This window comes from Numida meleagris, chromosome 12, assembly GCF_002078875.1.
Source record: "Numida meleagris isolate 19003 breed g44 Domestic line chromosome 12, NumMel1.0, whole genome shotgun sequence".
NCBI classification, from domain to species: Eukaryota; Metazoa; Chordata; class Aves; order Galliformes; family Numididae; genus Numida; species Numida meleagris.
In genome coordinates this window covers 11,229,324-11,249,452 of record NC_034420.1, presented here as the reverse complement: position 1 = coordinate 11,249,452, position 20,129 = coordinate 11,229,324, and the positions used below count along the sequence as shown (strand labels likewise).

General features: G+C 42.8%; 1 protein-coding gene across 9 annotated transcripts in view; it reads left to right on the top strand.

Moving 5' to 3' along the window:
- The window catches only part of SGCD (sarcoglycan delta), a 410,388-nt gene that overhangs the window by 124,678 nt on the left and 265,581 nt on the right, over window positions 1-20,129 (top strand). The window contains exon 1 of one of the 9 annotated variants that reach the window (XM_021410217.1): window positions 10,475-10,506. The exons of the other annotated variants lie outside the window; for them this stretch is intronic. The gene's annotated coding sequence lies outside the window, so the exon portion shown is untranslated. Of the gene's footprint in view, window positions 1-10,474; window positions 10,507-20,129 lie in introns of those variants that run through there. 9 annotated transcript variants of the gene reach the window in all.

The window sequence follows — 20,129 nt, the reverse complement described above, 5'->3', positions numbered from 1 at the left end:
GTTCTTCATATGAAAAGTTGACTTTAGCTGGCGTGTTGCCTGTGCTTCTCCTAGCATACAGGATGGTCTTCAGCTGAACATAAAAAACGTACAGGCATAAGAAGAGTGTCTCTGTTGTTGTGGGTTGAAAGTATTTCTGTCAGTGGTTTAAAAAACAAAAGCACAGGCAAAAACCCTTCTTCCTTTTTTTATATAGAAAATGTATCCTTTGTTTAATTCCTAGAGGTTTCTGTAAACGAATGAGATCTCATGTATTTTAAATTCATCAGGTTAGAAAAGTTCCCACGTTGAGAGCCTTAAATTCAAAAGGGGGAAAAAAACCATCTTAGACATCAGGGTGACAAATCTGAAGGATTAATAGGTATTTCTGGATTTCAAGCTTTATAATTCAACACTTGTTGGTTGCTTGGTGCTTTTATCTGGCCTTACCGAGCATCTTTATTCATCGTGTGCCATTGGGTTCTCCTAGGCTGTGTGGGATTTGCAGAGCACTTTCTGTAATAGCGGCACTACTTTATTTCTGCTCTGGTATTCTGGGAGATTTGTTCGAGGGCGCGTCTTCCAGGAATTTTATAGAAGAGGCGCAACAAAAAGAACACTTATCTTAACAGAGCCACAACTTTGCTGTCAACTATAAAAGAAAAGCCAACAGATTCCATCTTAGATTAAAAGTCAGCTGTGAATAGAAGCAAATATTCCCGTAGGCGCAGGGCAGCTCTCTGAAGAGAGATTGTTGAAAATGCAAATGGCTGAAAGAGAGTTCAGAGCGATTACTTTGTGTTTCAGAAGCACTGTGGTTTCGTATGCCCCAGGTCAGCTCTTGTGAGATTTAGAGATTTCTGGAGGACCGATGGCAACTTTCCACATGCTGTCTTCAAAATCCTCCTGTCTTCTTTGCAGGCAGATTCGCTCTTGTGAAGGACTCCTTCAGGGGAATGGATAACAGATGCCAGGATGGCCCCCTCACACAGTGTGACAGCACAGGGCAAATACTGGAGGAGAAGAAAAGCACCTTTCTTCTTTTGCTTTTTTTTTTTTTTCCTCCTCTCCAAGTGCAGAACTGTCACATTAGCTCTTCCAGTTCTTGAGGCATCCTTAACAGGACATCACATCTTAATAATGCCAACAGTGTCTTGACCATAGCTTATATAAAAAGGCAGAGGGTAATAATCAGGCTCCATCAGGAGGCCATCAGCTAGATGAGGAACAATTGACCTTTCAGGAAAAGCCATACATTTAGAGGCAAACTAAATAAAGTATCAGACAGGATAGATTGGAGTTGGAAAGCAGCATTTTCATCAGATTAGAGGAAAAGGATGCTGGGAATAAAGCTGTTTCCATCTTAAAGCGGAGAAAAGACACCAAAACCTACTTTTCAGGAGGTGTGTTCACCATTGCTGTCTTTTCAGAAGAGTGATAGAACTGACTGTTCTCCTTCAGTTTTACTGATAAATCAGTCAGTTGGACCACAGAGAAGTCAATCACTTGCATGGTAGCATTAAACCTGTCATACTAATAGGATAATTTGACAAAAAGATTGATTTCTTATGTCCCTGCTTCACATTCAAGACAGTCTTGAAGTTCACAGCAGTAAGAGTTTATTTCTGTGCCTTCCATTTTCCTGGTATCTCTTGCTCAGGGTGTAAGAGAAAACACCCTGAAAATGAGGAGGATGAGCATAAGACAGTAAATGTGAGGGATGCTGTCAGGTGGATAGGGACTAACTCAAGAACTCTGAGATCTGGCATAATGTAGAAGGAAGACGTGCTCTAACCTGAGCTGATGGTTTTGATTTTATCTGAAGGAAGAAAAAAAAACCTGTTGTCCTGAGTCAGAAAGAAGGGATATATGGTGAAGCAAGCAGCCTGTAGAGAGCCCTAGTGGTAGGCTAGAGAGGTGAAGGAAGGCATGGAGAACTTAATGAGGAGAAATACCATTGTTTAACCTACAACAGGCTGTGTAGGTGGGGTAAAAGAAAAAAGCTCTTGAAAGACTTACAGCAAGCTGTTTGCAAGAGTACTGTTAAACTCCGCCCTGTCTTCAAACCTAAATTTGAGGAAGGAGAAAGAAGGGGATAGTTTGAAGCAGTGATCTGATGCCTTTAGAGATTTAAAATCAAAGGGGGAGGGCAAAGAGTGGTTCCCAAATTCTATTCATGACATTTTATTTCAAAATGTCAAGTGCTAAAGCTGTGGAAATACAGCTTACATGGTGGATGTGGGGCATAATTGAAGCCACTGGAGAGTTAAGGAAATCTGTATTTCTTGGCCTTTATTTTCAAATAAACTTTGGCAGTACTGTATATACTGCTGGGTACATATGGTGCTAAATCTTAGTGCTAAGTGCTGAGACTTCAGGGTCTGAGCTGAAGACGCGCTCCTGATGGCACCGTTCCTTCTGATCTTGGGGGTTAACCACTGATGGCCTTTGCTTTTACTTCTCATCCATTCTGTCCTTGCCTGAATTCCTGGGGGTAAAGGCAATCAGCTGATGCAGTTTTCTTGTCAAACCAGGGAGTGTAAATGGTTAGTTCATGCACATAATAATGCAGATGCTTGTCCTTGTTTCTACCACTGAAAAAATGTGTATTGCTGTAAATGTCTTAATTTTCAAATGCAGAAGGGTCCTATCTTGGCAAACCTTGCAGCCTTGTGCTCATCCTTAGGTTGTTTTGGGTTAAGTCTGCATCTGCTCTGGGTTGGGGCAAGTCCTTAGCCCTAGACTAGCTTTCTTTTTGTAGATGAAGATGCCTCAGAAGCTCATCTGCTAAGGTTAACCCCACGATCATGAGTGATACTGTTGTCCTTGGGGTAAGGAAAGTTGACCTGTAATTGCCTTTTAAACTGTGCCTTGGCTATGAACGGGTCTTTTCTTTTCTCAACTCTTTGGGACCCCATAGAAATGTGCCTACGTTTCTGTAGGATTGTATCTGAGAGAAACCAGATGAGAAAATGGTATGAGAGGCTCCTCACCCACCCGTCTCTCCCCAAGACTTAACTGACCCCTGCAATGCAACTGGAGTCCCTCCAGGAATGTTGCTGGATTGTCCTCAGTAATATTAGTCAAAGCATACATGTGGGACGTGCTTTTCTGGTATTGGAGGAAAGCCTATTTTTGTCTACTGCATTAGAGAGATTACTCAAGACCAGTTCATCCATGTGTAAAGTTGCCCCTATAATTCTGCCGAGGTTGAGGAGTTCAGGGAGATCTGCTGGCAACATTGTCAGCCGTTCTTCCATCCACCCAATTTCTCTGAGGTTCTGGAGGTCAGAGAAGAGTGGATATGTAATTTGCTTGTCTGAATTAGTTCTTCTACCTTATTTTCTGTAACTACTGAGTTTTCACATAGAGTACCAAACTTTCAGAGGAAAAAAGATCGATGCTGCGTAACTTAATGGGAAACTGAGCCTTCTCTCTCTGCAATTTGCATTATGCAGAAATGCGAGGTAAAAAGGGAGAGCACATGGTGCAGGCTCTCTCCATTGGAAGCTCGTCAGCGTGACAAATCACCTGGCATACAACACAGTTTACAATGAGCCTTCCTAGTTGTTTACCTTCATATAATTACACAGCATGGGCTCTTTTCTTTTTCTATTAAGGGAAGTATTACATGAGGTGCTTTTGTTCTTTTGAATTCCAAACTTACCACCGGCTTATCTAAGCATATGCTGCAAGAAGGGAACACCCATTTTTCTGTTGGTAAGAGTAATGTTGGTGTGTTCAGTGTTTGTAGCAATGCAGAGGCCTATGCACTACTAAAATTGAATTGCTTTGATATTTTTTGTCCAATCCCAGAAAGACAAGCATCCTTACCTGTTGTTTCCCATATAGTATATACTTGAGGGTGCCTTGCACAGCTTGCCTTATGCTGACCTTGTCCTTTTCAGGCCAACTGTCTCCTTAGAGATTTCACTCCCTGAAGTGTTAAGGAGTGCGTGCATGTAATACATATAAATATAGAAAGAAATCCTGGTTGATGAAAGATCTTTGTTTTCTTTCAGCTCCAGCAGACTGGATTGACTTGTAACTATACTGAATGCTCTTCCATAGCACCTTCCCTCAGGGATCTTAAACAATTTTCTTACCACTGCTAAACGCTGAGCCTTCTCTGTGCATTTGTAAAGTAGAATGCTGCTATCTGTGCTGTGGGGTGGAACAGTTAAGAAAGAAACGCTGAATACAACATATAAGCTTTATGTAAGAAGGGGAGATCAGATTTCCAGCTCTTGGTTGTGACTAATGTTGTGCGTTCTCAAAATCAGCCTCTTGGAAAGGAATCCTTTTTTATTGATCTATTATAATGTGCCAAAATGGAGTCTGATATTTAATGAGGACGACTGTGACTGAAGGTTTGGTCACTATTGAGGGTATGTGTTTGATAGTTCAGAGACAAATTGGCAAAATAAGGAGGAAAAAGTAATAGGTGTTTTTGCAGCAAATTTGGAACGTGTTCCTTATCTGACTAGAGTCTTTTGTAAGTCAGCAAGTCACCATGTGAACTCCAGGTTCTGGATAAAAACATGTAAAAAGAAAAAGGATGTGAATTAAGGAAAGGGGAAGAAAACAGCTCCAGTCTGCAGGTGCTGTGGTGTTATGTGGCATGACATCTGGCTGAGGCAATTGGAGGGGCTCATCCATCGCATGTGGGTACATAGCATGAAGGTTTGAATATCCAGTGGCAAGGAGAAATGCTTCCCAGCATTTGTTTGTGTCTCATTTTTGGTACAAGCTTGCTGCGTTGTGTTTTTTTTTTAAATAAACAATGAATAGGGGGAGTGCAGTGATATAGGCTATTGTTTGGTGATTCCACAGTAGTTGTGTTCCTAATAAACTATAAAAAGAAAGCTGACTACAGGAGGGTTGATAGCTGGGTTAATGTACACTGTAGTGGAGTCATTTTAAAATAATCCAAGCAAAGAAAGTAGATTGATATAAAAGTACATTTCCATTACTTGTGCCCCTGGCATCCTAATGTCTCATCCAGTAGAGAGGGGAAAAAAAACAACCCAGCAACATTATTTTTGTTTCATTTTGTAACATCCAGACGATCTAGCGTTGCTCTCTGTTAATTTTTGAAAGATTACTAGTTTTTAATTAAAAGACCCAATTGACTGAAATGGGAGTTTTCTCTGGAAAGAGCGTTACGAACGTAGTGGGAGTCCTGTGATTTTTAAGTGTTTGTAATAATGTCTGGTTTTCATGCACATCAAAGTTGAATTCTCAGGTAGAGTGGGATGCGAGCACCTGTAGATGTCTTCTTGGCAATTGCAGATTATTTGCTTTTCTTAGCTGGAAACAGTGGAAGCTACAACTGAGCTCTAGGGCAAGTCTAATTTTGGGGTCAGGAAAAGAATTCCACTTGGAAGCAGGGAATGCAGGCTTTGTGTGCAGTTAGGGCTTTTCTGCTTTGTCTTCTCCAAAAGATTCAGGATCAGTCTTTACACACGGCAGGTATGCCAGCACATTGAAACCTTTCTGTTATCCACAAAAGCTTAGCACCTGGTGAGCACTTCAGTGGAGGTACTACTGGGAAGGTCTGACCATTTGCTTTGGTACTGAAATAGAAGCAACTTGCTTATAAAAATCTATCCCAAATAGCCGAGTCTTAAGTGTTTTGTATTCCCATTACTTTGAATGGGAATTTCTCCTTACTGAGGAATTTGGCTCTATCAGCAAGACAAATGCCAGGTACTTCTTATGCAGGTCCATTAATTTCGATCCGGCTAAATGTGTATTCCTAATTGTGCTCAGTCAATGTGTGTAAAGAGATCAGAGGAGGGAACTGGTCCAGAAGGGGGAATATTCAGTTCTGTGTGCTTTGAAGCTGTGGGATTGAATGACTGTATCATCTTGGCTGTGACCTTCAGATTGTTAAAGTGAATATATAGCTTTTAAGGGCTACGTGGTAAAATTAATGATTAATCAGGGTGCTTTGTTTTGCATATTTTTGAATTCTGCAGTCAGGGCTTGTGTGTATAATGGATGTTTTTATTTTCTTTCTTCTTCAGCTCATCTTTGCTGACTGTACCCGTTTGCTCCCTGATGTCGGTAGGCTCTAATAAATTGAGGAGTTTAGGCAGACAGCTCCTTAGGCAAGAGCTCTCACTCAGCTGGTAACGTTGTTGAGATCTGCCTAGACTATAAAAGGCTCAGAAAAGGGGACAAGCTTTTGGCTGGGAGGCATAAGAGAAGTGTGACAGCTTTGATGTCTCCCCTCCTTCCTTTTTCTTGGATGCCTAATTGGCATTAGGAAGCAGAGTAAGTCATTAGATTTGTAAGGAAAAAAGGAGTATTAGGGACTCAGAGTCCAAGGAAGTCTGCTGTTGGTGGTGCTTGCGCGAGTGGTATGAATTCCATGATATTTAGCCCTTTTCATAAATATCTTAGCTGTCATAGTGATGTGGTAAAGCCAATCTCGTCGCAGAAAAGATGTTTGTCCACAAATCTGGGAAGAACAGCTTGAAGATGTGACAGCTTTGGGTTTGAATGTGCAAAGAAAGCACCCACCCAAACCCACAGATAAAGAGGCCCCCACATCTTTGGTTCCCACGATGTTGCTGTAACTGTCTCATATAAATACCTAGAGAACTGCTTTATAATTTCATGTTTATTAGGAGAATATGTCTCTTCCCCCCGTTCCTGCTGCTTTGCTGTCAAAAGCTGTCTTGACCCATTCTTAGTGCTGTAACATTACAGGTCAAAGAAGAGATCCTATATGATACAACCTGTAATAATTTGCCTGGCCATATCTGCATCGTGCAAGCACCTTTTCATTGGCTGCAGCACTTGGCTTTTTTTCCTGTCACTACGTAGAGAGCTGCCCCTTGAAATCCTGGTGGGTGGCTGCTTTTCTTCTGCCTTTTTTCCCCCCTCTTTGTTTGAATATTGTTTGCTGGGGAGAGTTCAGAGAGAACTGCTGTGTGCCGTGGCTGTAACATCACAGAAACACAGACACTGTGGTCATGGGAGAGAACTGCCATTCTCACCTCATCCTTAGGGAGAGCAGAGGGTGGTCTTCTGGATTTTGGCTATTTGCAGGCAGGACAGATGAGCAAAAGTTTTGTTGTGTTACTGTGGTTCTACTCTTGGCGTTCCTTTTAAAAACTCAGTATTGCAAACAAAATAGAAAAACGGGAACAGGGTGGATGAGAATTACAGCATTGCTGAAGCCAGGTCACTGAGGACATTGCTGTGTTTTTCTCTTGGCAATACGCTGCTGTGCAGGACACCCTCCTCCTGGTCCATGGGGGATGAGGCCGGAGATAACAGGTTTAAACTGCAGCAAGTGAGATTTGCTTCAGTAACAGAAACTTTCTACGATGATATACTGCATTAGATTTCCTGTGGGGGTTGCGGCATCCCCACCGTTGTCGGTCTTTAAGAACGGGATAGAAAAACATCTGTCACAAGTGATACCTGCAGAGCAGCTCCTGCCTTGGGGCATGGAGATGGACTCGATGACCTCACGAGGTCCATTCCAGCCCTGTTTTCTGTGATCTCTAATCCAGCACTTTTCATTACTTATCCCTCAGAGCCCCCAAAGTGACAGCACTATCACACTTCGTTTTTACCCTTATGCTGTCTCTTTTTTTTTTTTTTTTCGGTGGATGGGTTTTACTTCTTCTGAGAGACTGGCTTCAATTACATCTTTCACATGCTTCTCCTTTCTCATAGCCTCTATCTTTACTTTTTATTTTTCCATCTGTCCCCTCTAGGCTTTTTCCTCTCTGTTCTTTAAATGGGTCCTGCTCACCTCCAAACTTTCTCAAAGCAAAACTCACTCGAAACTCAGATCTGTTTTGTGGATTTGAAACTTCCAATTAAAGAAAATAAGTTGGAGGAGCTGCTAAGTACCAAAGTCATACCCAGTACTGCAGCAGATCTGGCATCAGGAACGTTTTTTGACTCGTCTGAGGAAGATAAATCAGGACAACAGCAGATGGTGAGATGGGGAGTTGTCTGGGATAAAGGCAGTTCTGCTTGTTTGTGCAGGACGAGGTTCGGTGTTGCCTTGAGCCTTGACTAATGACTGCTGTAATAACCTTAATTATCATGGGAAGCACATGAGGTGCCAGATGTGTGTATTTGCTTACTTGTTTAGGGCCAACCTCTGCTGCTAGGAAGTAAACCGAACTCCTGTGAAGGGGATTCTTGTGGATGGAAGGCACTGCAGAACTTCAAAAAAGAAAAAATACGAAAAAAACACGTGCAAAAAAAAAAACAAAACCAAAATGACAACAACAAAAAAATCCACAACACACAACCCCCAAACAACCCCAAAGCAGAGACAGCCCCCAAAACAAAAACCAGAAACCCACCAAAAATATCCTGACTTCCATTTAGCTCCACAGAGCTGTCCTGAGGAGACAGTGTCTCTAGGGGACAGTAAGTTTAAAGCCCTTGCAAGCACCTGTGGTCAAATTCAATGCAGTGCTTAAGAGAGCTCTGAAATTTAAGATCTTGCATTTAAACACAATGAATTCCATAAAACGGGGAGATTTGCACTATTGAAAGTTGAGTATATGCTCAGATGAGTTATAAAGGAGGATTTTGCATTTGAATTAGAGGGATGGTACTTGGTAACAGCTGAAGTGAGGCCATGACTGGATGGAGCCCGTGGGTGTTCTTGTATTCATGTGGGCATGCCAAAGTCAATCTGCACGTGGCATTGCTGTAAGATATGAAAGAACCACGGATTGTGCTCTAAAATGAGGAAATAAGATGATACAAAGGTGATTAAGAAACGCAGCACATGAAAGCCAAGAGAAGGTGATGCTGGAAGTGATGGTTTTTTTTCATTACTCTAAGTACCCTACACAACGGTGCCGTCCCCTTTTCCTGACTCAGCTGGGTGTTTCACAGGCTGGCATGAAGCAGTGAGTTCTTGTTACATTTGCACCTTTTCATCTCTTCCTGAAATTGAATTAAATTTGTTCTGGTAGTGGTGTGTGATGGTTTTTAAGTGGTTTCCTTGTAAGTTAGCCTCAGGGCTTCCCCAGCTCTTAATTTGGGTGAGTAGAGTGGAAGATTGCCCTATAAAAGCCAAGCATCGGGCCAGGACGAGCTAAACAAACATCCTGCTTGATTGCAGAGTGTTCTGGCTCAGCTCCGGGATGCCTTGCTCTGTGAAATAGCTGTGTTAATTCTCCATGTATCTGAGTGTCACTGCTGTAATCAGAACTGTGGGGAGGAGGGTGCTGGGAGCAGCCCCTGCTATGGTGACTGCTGTCTGTGCAGCTGCCCCACCAATCTCTGGGCTCCATTCTTTACCCCCTAGGATTGTATATGACAGCTTGCATCATGACTTGTCTCCAGTTCAAGGGGCAACGTATTTGCAGGATGTATAAATTTAACTTGGGTAATAATAGTTTAATCATGAAATTACCAAACCTCCCTCTTCCCAACTTCTTAAAACGTTGACCAGCCCCATTGTGTTATTTATCTGAGGTCTTGACCTTTTGGTAACTAATTGCCCTGTGTAAGCATTTATCTGTACAAGGAGTGCTGCTCGCTGTGCGGCTGGCTTTGATGTGCTGTATTGAATTATGCACTTAACAAAAAAAAAAATAACTGGAGGGGGAAACTCATTTTGGTAGCTTCAGGCTGCAGGAGGAGCTGCTGTGTCTGCTTCAATCCGTGTGTGTGCTGTAAGGGGTCTGGTTGCTGGCACCCACGGACCCCTTCAGCAAAGTTATTAAGGCGGAATTGGAAGAGCCTTTATGGAAACTTTGATTAATTTTTCAAGCGGTGACCGGAGCTGCTGTGTTACGGGGCTGTCAAATACCATATGTCCAGAAGCCTTGTCATCTGAATTTCAAAGTCAGAGCCACATTTTAAGAGACTTGCCCTTTTCATCTTATCTGGTCTGTGGGGGAGTGGCGCTGGGGCTGAACCCTGCTTGGCCGCGTGAAAGGAGCGTGCCGGCCTTCCTCTGCCAGGCACGTTGAGCTTAAAGCTATTTCAGGCCCTTAAAAAGGTCAGTTGAGGCTGCCAGCCAGAACCTGTGTCTAATTCAGTGCTATTAGAATCGCAGAAAAATAAAATCCCCAATTTGGGGATGGAGGGCAGGGAGTGAAGGAGGTATCGGGTGCTTTATAAACTGCAGAATATGCGCTCAGTGCAAGTGGTCTCTGCAGCCAGCATCCAGCAGAGCTGCCCCTGTGTGCTGGGAACGTTGCTTGGGCTCTGCTGTGGTCTTCAGGCTCCACTGCTGGGCATCTGGCTGCAGGTTTGGGGCCTGATGAAGCTGCTTTTCTTTGCCAAGAAGGTCAGAATGATGCTCCTTATCTTAGCTGTTTGGTGTAAGATCCTTTGGAGATCGGCAGTGCTTGAGGCTCCCTGCAGCTGTGCTGTTTGGGCTTCTGCTCTGCACCAGCACAGAGGGGAAGCAGAAGTTGGGTGGGATTTTGGGGGGGGGGATGTGGCTGTGGTTGGTGTCAGGAGGAGAAGCTGAACTTGATGCCTCAGTGGTCCCCTTCCGTCCTGTGTTGAAGAGCCTGAAGAAAGGTACCCAACCTATTTTTAGTCCTCATCTTCTGAGATACTTGATTACCCCATGGCAACATTCGTTTGGAGCCTGACTAGAGCAGTAGGAGCTTTGTTTCCCTCCCTTATTGTACTCTTACTTTGCTGTAATCCTTCAACTTGTGGTTTTATTTGTAACCTAATGAGAGTTCTTTCAAAACTGGAAGAGACTGACATCAGCGGGTTGGAGAGCCAAAGGAAAGATTTCTTATAACGGTAATCAACCTGGCTAATTTCCCAGAAGCATCCAGCCCTGCCGAGATGTAGAAGAGCAAGTGTACAGAGCACAGCCTCCTGTTCCATGGTTGGGTCTAATTTAATAATACTTTGTTGATTTGCAATGTAAGTTTTATTCTGGGTTTTGAATTGGAATGCAGCTTTTGTAATCTAGAAGATATTATATTTGTCTCATGTAGTATCAGGAGAGCTTTAATTTTATTGGCGTCTTTACAAAATAATCTGATGAACGTGAAAAGCAAATTTAATGTTATTTCTCATTGATTATTTTTACATTGAAGCCCGTGATCTGAAATTAATAAGTTTGTATTCACTTGCCATCCTATAAGTGGGTCTTAGTTTTAATCTTGCAGATTTCTTAAAGTTTCATCGGCAAAAATTGCAGAAATCGTGGTCATATTCACTTGCCATCTTACTAGTGGATTTCAGCTTTAATCTTTCTGATTCTTCCAGATTGATTCAGCAAAAATTATATAACTAGGATTTAATTAAAACATGCCATTTTCCCTTAATTCTTTCTTAACGTGTTAAATTCTGATACGCCAACATGAAAGATTTTAGAAATATTAGCCTCCAAATCAAATAGATCCTTATTTCCCAAAGCAGTTAGGAGTTTGATGCCAAGCTTATAATTTTTATTTAAATGTTGACTGTCATTAAAACGTACTTGTCAGTTTTGTAGCTAACTGCAGGATGAATCCGGAAGCTATAAATAAAATTGGGATGTAAATTTGGTATCTTGCTCTTAAGAGCAAAAAATAACTCTTGCAGTCAGAATGGTGTCCGCCAGCGTGCTTGCCTCCTGTTAGCTAATCGCTCCTTTTACTCATCTCCAGCATTTTTGGCTGGCTCCAATCCAGCCTGCTATGGTAATGGCTGGAAAACAAATGGGATCTGAGCCCTGGTGGACGCGAGCCGTGCGCTGGTGGACGGCAACGTGTGCAGCAGCTCTTAGCGTCTCGGCAGCGCCGCGCTGGGGCTGTCCTCGCGTCGCGAGGTGAGAACGTGATGGATGCGTGCTGATGTGATGGATGCTGCACCCTTGCTGTGTGCCTGCTGTAAATCAGTGGGTAAGGAGACCGAAGTCAGGTGGTGAGCGTGCGGTGCTGGTGTCAACTCCGGTGCTTCTCCCGGCCTCGCACAGATGGGAGTGGAGCATCGGTGCCTTTCCATCATCTGTACCCCCTCCTTTTCCATAGCACCTAAATACCTTCTGGAAATAGGTTATGCAGCGTGGCTGGCAACAGGATTTGTCTTCTCAATTTTTTTTTTCTTCCTTCCTAGAATAGATTTCAGATTTGTACTGAGTTTTTTGTATTTATTTTACCCCCACTGCTGTATGTGCTTGCAGCAGAGGGCAAGGCCAAAGTCTCACAGGACAGATGCTGTAGCTGCTAAGCAGCTCAGGTGTGCCCAGCAGTGCTACCAGATGAGCCTTTGCAGACTTTTACTGGCCAGGCTGGGGACTTGGTTCATTGCTACCCGTGCTCTTGTTGCGTAGGGGTGGGGGTTGTTTTTACCTCCTATGTGCTCTATGCCTTTAGCTTTGAAGCTCAGGCATGTGATGATGATGATGAGTGCTTTTCCCCTCATTTCTGGTATTTGTCCTAAACCAGAGACAAATGAGTAAGTAATCCTTTCGGGAAAGTGCATAGGACTATTAATTTCTCTCTCTTCTTTGTTAATCTGTTTAATAATGTGGGGAGCATTAATAAGTAAAAGCAACCTGGTAACTGTAGGATGCGGTAGTTTTTCGATATCTTTGTATGTTGCAAAATTTAAAGCATGGCCTCAGATGCAATAGCAGATCGTGTGATAGAAGCATCTGGATGATATCTTTGAGCATCAAGGAAAAGCAAAACTACTTCTCAGACCAGAGTGACTGACCGCACTGCTGAGCATTCCCATGAGCACGCTACTGCTGCGCAGAGAGTGAGCAGAGCTGTCCCTAAGGTAAAGCTTTGAAGTCTGGTGCTCACCATCGCCCAGATGTGCCTTCAGTTTGCTTTTCTGCTATCAAAATAGAAACTCCTAAACCCATGCCAAATCCCAGCAGACCCTTGAGGAGATTTCTCCGAGTGCCTGCAGCGTGTCACGTCTCCTGCCCGGTGGCTGTGGCTGAGAAGCATGTGCTGGTGGCATGAGCACTGCTGCTTTGATGCATGGCTGCAAACTGTGTTTCTTACATTTGCCTCCTGGGAGCAATCACCTCTGTGTGGTGAGGAGTCACAAAATCCCATGCCGGCGTCTGGGGCCTTTTCTAGGTTTTGTGCTTGGCATTTTTGCTGTGTTTAGAAGTGCTTTTCTTTATAAGTGGACTGGGGTTGGGAAGGGCATGCTGGTGTAATGAAGGATCGGTTCCTGCTGCCTTTGGGAGGGTGCTATGTGCTTCTCCACTCTGCTGTGCCATTACTAATTCTTCCCTGAAAGCCATTGTTTGGAGGGAGCTTTGCTTTCTTCATCAGCTTGTGCTGCCTCTACGTTAGCAAATTGAACACACAGAAAAACAATAGAATCGAACAAAATGGTTCTAAATGAGCATTGCGGTTCTTGTTGCAGGCGTTGAAGGGCAAGGTGGGCACTGATAGCTGCAGTAACGTGTGGTACGGAGGAGCACAATGTGGGAGCAAGGTTAGATTAGCCTGAAGTGTTTCAAGGGCATGGAATCAAAAGCAAGCAATCGTTTTGAAAGTAAAAACCTACCACTTAGGCTAAAAGGCACCGAGTTAATGTTGTTTCTTGCAGGCTGTAACAACGTCCTGATCATTATGAAGGCTGCCACCACCTATCAAAGCGAGATGCGTAAACCATCTTTTAAGTGGCTGCTTGTGAGGTTGGTGTGGTAAACATAGAGGTCAGGCTGCTGTCCTTTGGAAGGAGTTTTCTGCCCTTGAGTACTGCCTCCTGAAAAGGCAGATTTCTCATTCCAGTTTTTGGAATTATCTGTGCACTTTCCATAATGTTATAAATGCCTTTCCCTTAATGGAGGCCCAACATCCCCATTTTCATGGGGAGTGTGTGCTGGGGCAGTGTTGGAGAGGAATCTTTTGGGATAGGTTGCTTTGGGAGTTAGCTATCAGTACTGTAGAAACTCTATGAGAAGATTAAAGAGAAATGGTGCGAGGGAGGGAAAGGTAATAACTTTGAGCCCCAGAAATATGTTGATTGTGCAGCTAGACAGTAGCGTGAACAAGAGAGTGAGGCTGTACGGCTGTGCGAGTAATCAGGTTTGTGAAGGTTCTTTAAAATGCTACAACTACAAACTTAATTTAGTAATAGATCTTTTAGGCAGCAAAACTATTTATGTGGAGCGTTCATTATATCATGATAACAGAGATCTTCCGAAAGCTAAATAATTGCAGACAGACACAGGCAAAATAGTGAATAGATACTACAGTGTCAACGGCTGCGTTTGCTGAAAGCTTTCTAATTGTATTCTGCTGCAATTAATAATCATCTTAATGGCTTTGCATATTTATGAATATATAAAAATAAGACAATGCATGGGCTAGAATAAAATGTTGGTTCATAAACTTTTATTGCTGAACGGTAATTAAGCATGCCTCTAATCACAGCGTTGTATTTCATTTTGGATAATCTTGAATGCAGTGGGATGAGAAATTTTGAGGAAGAAAATGTGACTATTGAGAATTACCTTGCATGAAAGATTTTAAGTCACAACATTTGAAGTGAAAGATATGTTTGCTGCTAGCTGTTGTGTGGCTTTTTTGACTTGGTGTGCTCAAGTGTGTGAAAGTCTCAGTTCTCATTCCTCCCCTCCACTGTGAAGTGGCTGGTGGAGCTATTTCATGCTTCCCTTTAGTCTGTATTGAATGGGAGGTCATACTGAAAGATTAGAGTGTCTTGCTCCGATTTACAGGAGGGAGAAGGGGTTCTTTTAATATATGTATACCTGACGGCGAGATTAAGACACAATGGGTCAAATGTTAGCCCGACCAGTTTATTACAAATCCTAGTAGCTTAGGGAGATGGGGAAGGGAAGGTGGGCGATAGAAAAGAGATTTAAAAAAAAAAAAAGCAAGGAGTCTTTGTAGAAAGCAAGAGAGATAGTCACCACCAGGGGTCCAGCATTGTTTGTAGCGCAGACGTTGGTCTTCCTGGGTGATGGGTCATCAGGGCTTGTTGTTTGGTTGACGACCGCTTTGGTTGATAATGACCTCCAACAGCAGTATGAACTTATAAATAAGTCCAAATTGGTTGAGTCAGCTCTCTTTGGAGTGACAGTTCAAATCCAAAGTGGTTGAGTCAGCTCTCTCTGGAGTGGCAGCTTCTGGCTTTGGGATCTCAGCAGAAACTCCTTTGTTCCCATCTTCCGGGCCTTGCCAGCAGATAAGAGGGAGCAGGGAGGTGCCCACCTGCATCCTGTTTTTCACAGGATACGATGGTATCATTCCCCAGTCTCCCATACCAAGCTGGCGCTACTTGGTCACAGACCAGATCTTCTGCCAGTAAACACTCCTGAGCACTCTCTTCCTGGGGCAAACAGCTCTGAAGGAAATGCTTTCAAATGTTCACACGGTGATGTTGATTGCCACGTGGCAACACCCACCATTTACCTCCTTGGTAAGTCAGAGTCTTATCGCAAAACATACCTCAGAAAGCAAGCTTTGAACCAAAAGAAAAGAAAGGTTCAGACATAGAGAAGCCCCTTCTGGCCTTTAAATAAGCTCTAGTAATTTGTGAAGTTTTGAAATTAAAATTTTCTCATGGGTATGCAAGTATAAATTTAGGATAGGGCCACAGAGAGTATTGTTTGAGGTAATTTGGGTGCATCCATCCAACCAAGAGGTGGGCTTGATGGGCTGGCGTTTCTCCTCAACCTGCACAGACATTTCTTACTCTCATTAAGATTTTTTCACTGTTATAGCCCTACACGTTACAAAATGTTCTTGCTTTGTTTTGACTTGACCCTTCATAGCCACTAAAAATCAGTAGACTTTAATGCATTTATTAAATAACGAGGATTCTAGGGATTTATGTGGAAGAGCAGTGGTACTGCCTGCTTATCAGGAAGCCTAAGACACTGTTGTTTTCCTTTGTTGTTAAACTTCCTTCAAAGGAGGAAGCTTGCACTTTTTTCCCCCCCAATTCAGGGAAATTACTTTTTCTCCTGCTTCTGCTGGGCTGTACTTGATCTCCTTAGGTGAGGAAGTGATGGGACTTCAGACACAGCTGGATACCACTTCAGCTTCAAAGAAATCCAAGCATTTAGTGTGAACCTTTTGGTAGGGATGCTGCACGGGATTTTACAACATTCAAGTTCTGACAGTTGTGGAGAATAAGATTCAGTGGCTAACAAGATGCCAGGGTTCCTGATATTTGTAGCAAATGGAAGATGTCATTTAAAAGTATTGCTTGAATAAATGATGTTTTAATCTTAATAGGACTCTATTGTCCTGTTTTTAAAGGGATCCTCTGAGGTAAGACTTGTGACCTGTAGTATTCAGGAAGGAGTGCCTTGCCCCTTAGAAGAATGTTTAAATAGATGAAAGAAATCTGAAAACTCTTGGTCGCAGCTTCTAAATCTTCTCAGCATTCATATCAACAGGTTCTGCATGCAACTTTTCTTCAGCCTTAATGTCTAGTGCCATCTGTGGTCATTTACATTCACATGTAAATCCTTTTTCAGATTCATGGTGTTGGCTTCTTCCTGTTGTGTTGCATTGACTGACCTGGTACAAGAACTGGTTTTACTTGTGAGGACCTGCAGCTTGGAAGTAGTGCAGTACTTTCCTACTAATTTTGCAGCTTTAGTTCTGACCTGCGTTTTATGAAAGTCTTTCTTTGAGAGGAGCAGAGAAATGAGTTTAATAAAACCTTGAGGTGCCATACTGAATTACTTCAGCAGAAGTAAGATGATTTTTGCCTGCATTTGGCAATGTGCAGTCAGAACTTCCTAAATTTCTAAACCGTTTGGCTGAGTGCTCAGAGTTAGGGATATCAGTCTCTGTAATTAACTTCAGGTGCCTTCATTCCTTCAGTTTTCCTTTTCGTTTGACCTCATTCCCTTCCATCACTCAGGTTTATAGAGCTCTCATTCCCTGTTGTGCTGCAGATTTGGGGTTTATCCGCTCTTCTTCGTGCAGTCCCTAAGCTGTATTCAGCTGTGCTTGGCACATAGTGGAGGAGAAGAGCATGCTGATGTGCAGGAAGACGAGGTGGTGAGAGGATGCCAGGGAAATAGGAAACTGGCCACTCTTTATGGAAACCTTTGTTAAGAAGAGAAGCTCAATATTTACAGCTTCAGTTGTGAAGATGGGAAGTCGCTTGGATTCCTGAAGATTCACCAACCAGAGGAAAGCCTTTTGTTTGAACAAGGTAATTCCAAGGATCTGAGCATAAGCAGAGCTCTCTCCCTCCCTTTTGTAGCCCTAAATTGCCTATCAGCTTATTCTAAGCTGTAGTTTTTTTCTTTTCAAGAGGACTTTTGTGACCTTATATTTTTTCAAGTAAGATTTTTTTTATTGCAATATTTATGCTCAATTTAGTGTTTCACAGGATACGTGTCTTCCTGTTTCTAAGCTGATCTACCAACATTTGCGCGAATTCTCTGGCTTGCCTGTAAAGAAAGGACTGGTACTCTTCAGCACTCCATCAGAGATGTGCACGCATATGATGATGGAAAGTTAACCCACTAAGCTGTTTAGGACCTTTGAAGAGCAGTTGAGCTTATTGTTTCTGTATTCTTGTCTCCAACCCCAAATACACACACGTTAGCTACTGTCCTTTCTGAGCATAAATGTAAATGCTGTTGCCTTCAGTAGTGGGTTGGTTGAGCTCTGTGTACCTGATACATCAACTTACCGAACTGCTCACCTGTGCACCTGTGTTAATGATTTCTAGTGCACGTTCATGGCTGTATTAACATCTTGTCCCCTTAAGGACTAATGGTGGAGAACATGGGTATCGTGGCACATGTTTTCTCTAAATGACATTATCTGTCCTGAGACTTTTTTATGCCTCTGATTTGTGTATTTTAATGAGGGAAATGTTTCCTTGTCTATTTAAAGCCAGTAATTCTATTTAGCTAATGCTTGGTGATGTCTTTGAGATGGTTAGAAGTTGACCCCTGCTCCCAACCAAACGAAAAGAAACACCCAAACTCAAAGTCAGGGAATGAGGAGTGGTTTGTGGCATGATCTGCTTGGACATATTAAAGGAATGCATATGTGAGAGTACGTATACAAGCAGTTTTCTTCCGTATGTGACAACTCTCACGCAACTGTGTCTTGAAGCGTCAACATGTATTCAGATCTCAGCATATTAAGAATGATTTAGGAAGAAGCCTTGTCAAACCATGTTGATCAAATTTAGCTGTTCCATGTTTTACTCTTTTTCTTAGCTGCTTTATGGAGAACAGTGCTTTGAGAAGTTTTTTTGGTAAAAATAAAGTAGTAATTAGTAAGTACCTAAATGGATTCTCACACTAAACGTATTGGAATTGGAATTCTATAGCAATTCTTCTGTTTTAGGATAATCATTCCTCTGATAGGTAGCTGTGCACACAAAGGTAGTTAGATGATCAGTAATTGTTTTCTCCTTTTTAAAAAAAAAAAAACTTCCTGTATTACAGAATGTGACAGTACTTTCCTTTTATGGGGTCAGCATTGATAGTGCATAACATAGGTGATGGAGAGCGCCTGGACATGGTAATTAAAATGGCAGAGTTTCAAAAGTGAGCACTGATGGTCTTTTAGAGCTGTATCTCTCAGAATAAACAACAGTCATTCAGCTGGAATAGTTGGAGGCATTCTCCATCAGGGTCAAGGAGGGACCTTGATGTGACATTTTGTCTTACTTTTGGGATTGTTGTTATTTCTCCATTATAATGGAGAAATGAGATCCTCCTTGTGGTACAGCTCCACAGCCTCTGTTGCATGGTGCTGGTATCCTGTAATTCAGTCCAGATGAGGATGTCACCCTGACACCTCCCTCCTGACACAGGTGATGCAGGATCAATGCAGCTACACAGCAGCCATGTCAGCTTGAAGCACGCACAATTGCTTGGTGAACATTGAAAGAGACGCATCTAGGCTGCACCTTTGGCTCATCTCAGCGTGCCTTTATTTTGGCAGCTTGTGGTGTTAATGCCAATTAGTGTAACAAGGTAATTCAAAGGAGGTTGAAAGCTGCTATACTCAAGGCAGCCCAGCCTGTTGGAAATAGCTCTCAATGACAGTAATTCCCTTGTCTTTTAAAGGCAAAGGAACGGTTCCTTGGAATTTGGTGTTGAGCTTATTTCTGTGTGCCGAAGTCATTCCTGAAGCGTTTTTGTGTTATATGCCATATGCACAAATGTGTCAAAATAACTTTCCCTGGAGCTGCTAATATGCTGCTAGAAGTTTCCACAACAGTTGGCATAAAACTAAATGAATCCAAAGCCCTTCCAGCCTGCTGTGCAGTGTGCATAGAAGCAGGTTTCTTCTGTAAGCCTTCAGCATTCAAGACGTGAACCGGAGTGTAACTAATAGAACTTTTTCCATAGAGTAGTTCCCTTGTTTGTCAGCATGGATTATTACTTTTTTTCTGTAATGCTTCCTTAAGAATCATATTATCATCAAGGATGGAAAAGTCCACTGAGATCCCCAAGTCCAGCTCCAGCCCACCCCCACCATGCCCACTGACCACGTCCCTCAGTGCCACATCCCCACAGTTCTTGAATACTCCCAGGGACGGTGACTCTACCACCTCCCTGGGCAGCCTGTGCCAATGTATCATTGCTCTTTCTGAGAAGAAATTTTTCCTAATATCCAACCTGAACCTCCCCCGGTGCAATATAAAGCCATCACCTTTTGTCCTGTTTTTGCATTTTCTATGGTCTGTTCTTAAAAGCAGAGGATAGGTTGTGGGATGGCTCACTGCTTACATGTTCCTTGCATAGGAGTCAAGGCCATGGAAGCTTGGTTCCTGTTACGGTACACTCTTCTGTCTTGCTCCCTTCTTTGAATGAAATGCTCTACTGAGTTGAATAAAGCCCATTTTGGTTCACAGCAGAGGTGCATGCTTTCTGCATTACAGTTGTTAATTTGAGTTTATGTGGCCTGCCTGAGGCAGGAAAGTGCAGAGACCAAGGTGCCTCCCAAACCCTTTGCTTAGGAAAAGCAGGAAATTAACTGAGTGAAATGTGTCCAGATGATAACAGGTGCACTTTGTGGCAAATCTGAGAGCATACAAATGACTTAGCACTCAATAAATTCAGACAAATCATTATTATTGTTATTTTTTTACTCTAGATGCATAGGTGGTTAATGACGAGCCTGGCCTCCAGGCTGTCTGCCTGCGTGGTCCCAGCACAGCCCGCTGACCTGCCTGCTCTGCATAGGCTTTGGATGTGCTACAGGGATGGG